Here is a 9,768-nt window from a genome sequence, read left to right as displayed (position 1 = left end):
TCAGAGAAATGGAGAAAGGGAAAGAAGTGAAGGCAGATAGATATTGATCCTCCTGAGAACGTTACTTTCAACCTCCAAAACAGGGAGAAAGCACAGGTACTAAATATCATCCACACTGGTGTTTTACTATAACTCAAAAAATGTAATCCTAGCTACTGAGAAGGCTGAGATGTGAGGATTGATCTTCACAGTCACCCTGGGCAGTAAAGACCACTAAAGAATAAGAGACTCTTATCTCCACCTAATCACTAGAAAAAAGGGAAATGGGGCTATGGTTCAAGGGGCAGGGTGGTAGACTAGATCTGAAGAGCTCAGGGACAGTACCCAGGCCAGGACTTCAAACCCCATGACCCACCCAAAAGAAAAGGTGTTAAGAGAGATTTGACTTCTGTGCACATTTTATAATAAGCATGAAATTGCATCTTCTATTCAAAATTAAACTCTATGTAGTATGTCATTTCTATAATGCATGGACATACAGTGGGAGACTTGAGAGGAGTAGTGGAAAAATGGATGCCTTTCACATCCTTGGCTGTTTAAAATCATTGAATATTTGTTCTGTTTGCTACTTTTCTTCTAGCAAATCTCTTTTCTGATGAATACTGAGGCGTGCCTTCTAGATGAAAGATTTTACTCCATTGTTAGAGTAATGGGATTTCTCTGTACTGTGTGTTTTATAAGTACAGAGCCATGAAGTCTTAGTAAAGGACATTCCACAGTTGTTCCATTCAAACAATTTCTCTCATGTGTGTTTTCTTCTCTAAACTAAAGTCTGAGTTCTTGAAAACATTTCACGGGTGCTGGTGGCTCAAGCCTGGAATCGTAGCTTCTCAGGAGCTGAGATCTGAGGATCGTGATTCAAAGCCAGCCCTGGCACAAAAAGTCCAAGAGACACTTATATCCAATTAACTACCAGAAAATAACTACTCTTACATCCAATTAACTAGCCAACAAGTAAAGTAAAAAACAAAAACAAGGGCCGGGAGTTTGGCCTAGTGGTTAAAGTGCTTGTCTAGCATGCATGAAGACCCGGGTTCGATTCCTCGGTACCACATACATAGAAAAAAGCCAGAAGTGGTGCTGAGGCTCAAGTGATAGAGCTATAGCCTTGAGAAAACCCAAGGACAGTGCTCAGGCCCTGAGCTCAAGCCCAGGACTGGCAAAAAAACCAAAAAAACAAAACAAAACAAAAACAAAAACAAACAACTGTCCACATTTGTTTCATTCATAGGATTTCTGTCATGTGGAACCCTGAGCTGTGCCTTCTGAGTGAAATACTACACATTTGCTACATTCATAATCCTTCACTCTGTGTGGGTACCCTGATGCAAACCGAGTTTTCATCTAGGAAGTATTCACATATATTATTATTCTTAAGGTTTCTCATCGGTGAGACTTCTTTTATAGTTGCTTAAGTGTCATATATATGTGAAGGACATTGCACATTTGTTACATCCATACAGCTTTCTATTCTTTGTCATCTCTGATTATTAGTAAGGCCTTACTCTGGATGACAGAGTTTCCACACTCATTCATAAGGTTTTTCTGTTTGTCTCTTCTGATGGTTGGCAAGGTCTGCCTTCCTGGTGGAAGGTTTTTTGCATTAATTATGTAAGTTTTCTCTCCTGTGTTTACTCTGAGGATTAGTAAGGTTTGCCTTCTGAGTGAAAAATCCTTCACATTCATTAAAATTCATAAAGTTTCTGTCTTGTGTGTGTTCTCATGCTTATTAAGGATTGCTTTCCAGGTGAAAGACTTTCCCCATCTGTTACATTGATAACGTTTCTCTCCTGTGTGTGTTCTCTGATGCAAAGGGAGCTATGACTTCTTTCTGAAAGAATTTTCACATCTGTCACATTTCTGTCGTTTGTGTTTTCTGATGGGCATTAAGTGCTGACTTGTGGGCAAAAAACTTTCCACATCTTTTACATTCATAAGGTTTCTCTCCTGAGTATGTTCTCTGATACAAAATGAGGTATGACTTCATTCTGAAAGACTTCTGACATTTCTTACATTGATATGGTTTCTCTCCTGTGCGTGTTGTCTGATGATTAGTAAGGCTTGTCTTCCAGGAGAATGACATTCCACATTATATTCATAAGGTTTCTCTCCTGTGTGTGTTCTGCGATGGAGTGTAAGTCTATTTTCCTGGTGTAAGACATTCCACACCTGTTATATGTATATGATTTCTCTACTGTGAGTATCCTATGGTGAGTAATAAGGTATGCCATCAGGGAGAAGGATTTTCCACATTCATTACATCCATAATGTTTCTCTCCTCTGTGTGTTCTCCGATGATTATTAAGGCCTAACTTCTGGGTGAAAGACTTTCCACATTTGTTGCATTCATATGGTATCTTTTCTGTATGAATTCTCCAGTGTCTCCTAAGAGCTGATTTCTAGGTGTATGTTTTTCCACATCTGGTACATTCACTTGTTTTCTTCCCTCTCTCTACTACTGCTTGGGTATTGTGAGTAGACTTATCATAGTCATCTCTAAGCTGGTTATGTTTATTGTCAGAGTCTCCCACAAAAACCCAATTCTGCTTAAAAAAATATGCTCTCTGAGTTTAAAACCTTCCCTTCTTCACCATATTCAAAATACTTCAGCTCATCAGAACACTCAAATTTTGATTTAAAATGCTCTGAATATCTGAAGGATTCTTCAACTACAGGAGGCACACCTGGCCTAGATGCAGCATGTATGTCATCAGGCTCACTGTAAAGGAGTGTGTTCTGACACTCACTGAATTCTTCAGTCTTCATCACTAAGGAATCCAGATTATTCCTACTCGGCTCTGCCTTACGTTTTGAACTCAAATCAAATGTTCTCACTAATCTCCCTCTTTTTTCCACTGTATAACTATTGGTGACTGCTGCTTCACATAGACTGAATTTTCCTGGCAGGCTGTAATTATGTCCTTCATTTCTTGGATATCTAAACGAGTTACAATGAAAAAAAAGACAAAATCATAAATAAGATTCCAAGTTTCTTTAATGTGAACACATTTGCTTTCTTTACATTTGTTTTTCATTTATTTACTTATTCATTTATTTACTGTGGGTTCTGGTAGTTGGACTTCAGCCTGGGTGTTGTCCCTGAGCTCTTCAGCTCAAGGCTACTACCCTACCCTTGAGCCAAGCCCACTGCCCATTTTCTCCAGGTTAATTGGAGATAAGAGTCTCAGGTCCTTTTGTTCCTGGGCTGGCTTTGAAACTTGATCCTCAGACTTTAGCCTCCTGAGTAGGATTAAAGGTGTGAGGCATCGCACCTGGCTTTTTTTTTGTTTTTGGTTGTGGGGCTTGAAGTCTGGGTCTGGGCACTGTCCTTGAGCTCTTCAGCTCAAGACTACTACCCTACGTATGGAGACACAGTGCCATATCCTGTTTTATAGTGGTTAATTGGGAGATAAGGGTCTCAGAGTCTTTAGCTCCCAGGCTGGTTTGAACTATGATCCTCAGACATCAGCCTCTGGAGTAGCTAGGATTCCAGGTGTGAGCCACCGTGCCAGGTCAAGGTAGACATTTTCTCCCATCCTAACTTTAGGACTTTAAACCTTCACAAAGAATTCCACTATGTATTGGTAGAGTTTTAAACTGAGTACTTACCATCTACCTATAGAATCCTCATGGTTGGGTTTTTCAAATACTATTTTGATTTACCATGGGAGAATAAGCTCTTTCCTTTATTTTCTTGGAATATGTATATATTGCTGCTGTCCTTCTCAACCATTAAGTGAAGAACATGAATATTTTCTAGATTCAGATACCACTGGAGTATTTTATGCATCTCCTTGCCTTTTACCTAAGTGGTAATGGTTTCTGAGAGTAAAGATTTATACATGAATCTCTTCAGTACTAACTTCTCACTATCAATTTCTTCATGTGGGTCAGTCCTATAATCCTACTCAAGGTTGAAATCTGAGGACTGTGGTTCAAAGCCAGCCCGGGCACTAAAGAACATGAGACTCTTATCTCCAAATAACCACCAGAAAACAGGAACGGGGCTTTGGGTCAGGGGGAAGGTAGGGCAGTAGTAGCCTTGAGTTGAAGAGCTCAGGGACAGTGCCCAGGCCCAGATTTCAATCCACAGGACACCCCAAAAAAGAAAAGAAAAAGCCAGAAGTGGTGCACTAGCTCATGTGGTAGAGTGCCTGCCTTTAGGAATGCTCAAGAATAATGCTCAGCCCTGAGTTCAAGACCAAGGACTGGCAAAAAAAGTCAGCAGTACCCAAGGTTCATTTCCCAGCCTTTGCAGCAGTAAGGAAGGGAAAGGGGTTTGGTACTCCAGTCTCTTAACCCTCTTGAGTTGTCTGTTTTATGCCATCCATGGCCAGCTCTCAGAGTGTTGTCAGGGTGGAGTTACAACTTCTTAGAATTTTCTACCTTTAGCTCAACTTCAGGGCTCCCTACAAGAAAAATAATTAATTAATTAATTAACTAATTAATTTTTCCAGTCCTGGGCTTGAACTCAGGGCCTGAGCACTGTCCTTGGTCTTTCTCAAGGCTAGAGCTCTACCACTTGATCCACAGCACCACTTCTACCAAGGAATCGAGCCCAGGACTTTGTGCATGCCACGCAAGCATGCTGCCACTAGCTCAAAGTCTTTGTCCCCCTATAAGAAATTTCTATGTACCACATACCAATACTCAGCAAATAATTTGATTTCTCCTGATTGTATTGCCTTTATATGGCGTAACCTCATTTGATGTGTTGCTGAGGTTTTGTTTTTTCTTTTCATTACATTTGAATATTCTAATAAACTCCCAGTGTAAGTTAGAAGCTATTATTGATACATTTCTAGATAAAGACTTTTAAAATGTTTCCAAACACTTAATTTGTAATTTCAAATGGAAAGGGGACATATACATAATTTATATCCCTGATGTATTTTACAGAATCCAGATTTTTCCCTATTCTTTCTTTTTGGTGGGTCATGGAGCTTGAACTCAGCCTGGGCACTGTCCCTGAACTCTTCACCTCAAGGCTACCACCGTACCCTGGAACCAAAGCCCCACTTCCCATTTTCTAAAGGTTAATTGGAAATAAGAGTCTCAGGTCTTTTTGTGCCAGGCTGGCTTTGAACCTTGATCTTCAGATCTCAGACTCCTGAGTAGCTAGGATTACAGAAGTGAGACACCACACCCACTCTGCCCAGCTTCCTAATTGTTTATTCTTTTGCCAGTCCTGGGGCTTGAACTTGGTCTGAGCACTGTCCTTGAGCTTTCCTCAAGACTAGTGATCTGATACTTGAGCCCAAGCACCACTTCTGCCTTTTTCTATGTTTGTGGTACTGAGGAATTGAACCCTCGTCTTCATTCATTCTAGGCAAGCACTCTAGCACTATGACAAAATCCCAGCCCTCCCCCCCCGATTCTTTTTGATGATAGATCTTTTCATGTAGTCTAGAATGGCTAGAAATCCTTCTTGAGTTTCTCAAGTTCAGGGAGTATAGGTGAGTCCTATCCTGTGTATTTGTTTTTTGGCTTTTTATGGATCATGGAGCTTAAACTCTACCTGAGCCCTGTCCCTTAGCTCTTCAGCTGAAGGCTATCATACTACCATTGAGCCAAGCACAACTTCCTGTTTTCTAGAGGTTAATTGGAGAGTAGAGTCTCAGGTCATTTTGTGACCTGGCTGGCTTTAAACCTTGATCCTCAGATCTCAGACTCCTTAGTAATTAGAATTTCAGCTATGAGCCACCATCCCCCGCTTAATATTCTCCTTTAAAAAGTTTGTTATGTAGTAGTTATAATCTATTCTAATAGTTTTACTGTCTTCTTCATAAAGAAGTAACCAGAAATTAAATTTCACATATATTTTGCTACTACTAGTATTTGTAGTAAATTTGTCCCCACAGCTGACCTTTCTCTAACATTACCCCAGTATATACAGAACAAATGCCATCCTCAGTCTGAACAATTAGTGCTTCTGAAAAAGTAAAATATGCAATAAACTTGTTGTAGTAGTATAAAACAGGAAGAAAAAAATTTCTTGCCAGTTGCTGTGGCTTATACCTGTAATCCTAGCTACTCAGATACCAGGCTGATATTCGAGGATTTAATTCAAAGCCAGACTGGCCACTAAAAAGTCTATGAGACTCTTATCTCCAATTAACCAGTAAAATATGGGAAGTGGCTTCCTAGATAGGGTGGTAGCTTTGAGTTGAAGAGCTCAGTGACAGTGTCCAAGTCCTATAACCCACAGAAAAAGAAAGCAAATAAATTTCTTTCCCATGTGATCATAATGCCAGACATAGGAAATTAACATGCTGGATGCACTTCACTATATTGTTACTTGATACCCCAAGATTTTGCAATATTCTCACAGTACCACCTTATGACATAATACAATGTAGTTTCTTTTCAATGGGATAATTCCATTTATAACCTAAATATATTGCCACCCCCATTTGTCAGTACTACAATTGCACTATCACAATAGACCAGAAGCCATTAACCATTTTCTGGTGGGAACTGAAAATAAGTCTCATGGAATTTTGTGCCACGCTGGCTTGAACCATGGTCCTCAGATCTCAGTATCCTGAGTAGCAAGGATTATAGATGTCAGCCACCAACACCTGGATTCCTTTTCTTTCTTTTTTTTTGGTGGGGCATGGAGCTTCAATTCTGGATCTGGGTGCCATCGCTAAGCAATTCAGGTCAATATTTTATGTAAGTCTAAAGCATTCATGTACAAGAATAAAATTCCAAAATCGGTGTGCTTATAACTCAGGGTTAATTACTTGATGGACATGTGCCATTACACAAGCTGGTGTCATTTGATGATGTAGCTGTGGATTTCAGCGGGGAAGAATGGCAGGATGTGGACAATGCTCAGAGTACCCTGTACAGAGATGTAATGCTGGAGACCTACAGCTCCCTGGTGTCATTAGGTTAGCAAAAGTCAAATTAACTTGAAGGTCAAGTGCTTTTTTATTTTGTAGATACGTGAATATTTATCAAACTTTCCATGCCCTGAGAAGTATCGTTTCTTTCTAAAGAAAACCTAAGATAATTTTATTCTCATTCTTCAGGATACCTAATCAGCACTTTGACAAAAGTTCTAAATTGTGTTTCCACTAATGGAGACGATCTTTCCAGGAAACCTGGTACTAGGTTCCATGTTTCATGCCTGTAGTCCTAGCATCCAGGAAGAAGAAAACTGAGAATTCTAATTTGAAGCCAGGAATGTCAGAAAAGTCCCCATGAAACTGTTTAACTCCACTTAACCCCTCAAAAACTGTTAGTGGAGGGCCAGGAGTTTGGCCGTGAGGTTGAATAATTGCCTATCATGCATGAAGACCCATGCATGTTAGTGGAGCTGGGACTTAAACTGGTAGATTTCTACCCTTGAGCAAGCGAGATAAGTTTGTGCCATACATCTGGCAAAATATATCCAGAGCTGGGGAAAAGTCAACCATGGAAACAGTGAGAAGTGAGAAAAAAGATTTAAGAGCTACCTTGTGAGCCGGATATCTGAGGCCGAAAACGTACACAGGAGAGAATCCTCGTATATGTACTGAATGTGAGAAATCTTTCAGTAATGAAATATGCCTTACAATACCTCAGAGCAAATCTCCTGAGATGTCTGATGAGTATATTAAGTGTGAAAATTCAATTTCTGAGAAGTCAAACCTGACGTTCCAACCTCGATCTCCAACAGAAGAGAACCCTTACAAATATTAGGAATGTAAGAAAATTTAAGCCCAGAATCCAGCTCTCAGCAGGCATCAGAGATCTCACAGAGAAGAGAAATCTTATCAATGGGATAAATGTGGGAAAACTTTCAGACAAAAGTCATATCTCACGTTGCATCAGAGAAGAGACACAGGAGAGAAACCTTATGAATGTAACAATTTTGGAAATTCCTTCACAAAGAAGTCACATCTCAACACACAATACAATTCACACAGGAGAGAAACCTTATGAATGTAGTGAATGTGGAAAGTCTTTCAGACAGAAGTCTTCCCTCAATTTGCAACAGAGAACACACACACAGAGAGAAACCTTATGGTGTGATAACTGTGGAAAGTCCTTCACACGGAAGTCATATCTCATGACACATAATATAATTCACACAGGAGACAAACCTTATGAATGTAGTGAATGTGGAATGTCTTTCAACTGGAAGGCACAACTCCATGTTCATCAGAATACACATACAGGAGAGAAACATTATGAGTGTGACAAATGTGGAAAGTCCTTCACAAGGAAGTCACATCTCAACACACATAATACAGGTCACACAGGAGAGAAACCATATGAATGTAGTGAATCTCTAAAGTTTTTCAAATGGAAGGCACAACTCCGTGTTCATCAGAATACACACACCTATGAGTGCAACAAATGTGGCAAGACCTTTAAGTGGAAGTCATATCTCGGGAGGCATAACAGAAACCACCAATGTAGAAAGACCTTCATGCAGAATTCACACCTCAGTAAGCATAAGAGAATCCATACACATAAGAAAACTTAGCAATGTAATAAATGGGAAAGATTTTTTAGTCTTTGGAAGAAAAATCAGCTTGCATCACAGAATGAACACAAGATAAAACCCTTAACCCAGAAGGCACACCTCTGGATGTATAACTAAAAACATACTGGAGAGAATCCTATGATTTAAATAAAAGGGAAAGTTTTTCAAGAAGTCATACTTGAGATTGCATCAGACAACACACACAGGATAGAAACTGTACGAATGTAATGAATGTAGAAAGTCCATCTCGAAGGCATGGCAGAGTGTAGAATGCACATAGGACAAAAAAAACCTCATGAACATTACAAATGTGGGAAGTTTGACCTGGAAGGCATACCTCTGTGTTCATCACAAACCTGATTCACATAGAAGAAAAGAAAACTAATGAATATAACAAATGTGCAATGACTTTTAATCAGAAGTCAGTCTTCAGTAAATTTCAGAACATATACAGGAGAGCAACTTTGATCAATGGAAAATATTTAACTACATATAGAATCTCTCTTTATATAGAATCTCTATATGTAAGCATGAGAGGAAGTCTTCAGAAGTCAACCTTCAGCAAGTATTAAGAGCACTCACAGAAGAAATAATTATAATGCAGAAAAACCTTTGTCAGAAACCTCTATAAGAGCTACCAGTGTGACTTAGTGGTAGAGTGTTTACCTAGCAAGCATAAAGACCTGGGTTCGATTCCTCAGTACTACATAAAAAGAGCAAGGCAGAAGTAACACTGTGGCTCAAGTGGTAGAGTGCTACCCTTGAGCAAAATAACCTCAGGGCCTGAGTTCAACCCAGAGAGAGAGAGAGAGAGAGAGAGAGAGAGAGAGAGAGAGAGAGAGAGAGAGAGAGAGAGAGAGAGAGAGAGAGAGAGAGAGAGAGAGAGAGAGAGAGAGAGAGAGAGAGAGAGAGAGAGAGAGAGAGAGAGAGAGAGAGAGAGAGAGAGAGAGAGAACAAATTCTGAAGTATACAGAGAAATCCTTCATGGCAGAAGTAAGCTAGGTATAATGGGAAACCAGTCTTTAGCCTTGGGCACTAATGAGCCAACATTTCCCATTGTGTTTAGTAGTGAAGTCCCTTAATATTATCCAGAGGAATTGGACACAAACGATGGGCATTAGCACTTCAGGCTTTACAAGTGATTAAGAGAGTGAAGTTGTTGACTTGTGTCTTTTATAATAGGGAATGGTTGGTGAAGCTAATTTTATTAACTCAGTAACAAAAGTTCTGGCCCATTGAGACTGAGGTCAGCTAATCTCCACGATGGTCTTGGGAGTGATGGATGGGGA

This window comes from Megascapheus bottae, unplaced genomic scaffold (genome assembly GCF_031878675.1).
Source record: "Megascapheus bottae isolate mThoBot1 unplaced genomic scaffold, mThoBot2.hap1 HAP1_SCAFFOLD_48, whole genome shotgun sequence".
NCBI lineage: Eukaryota > Metazoa > Chordata > Mammalia > Rodentia > Geomyidae > Megascapheus > Megascapheus bottae.
Note: the sequence above shows the minus strand (reverse complement) of the source record.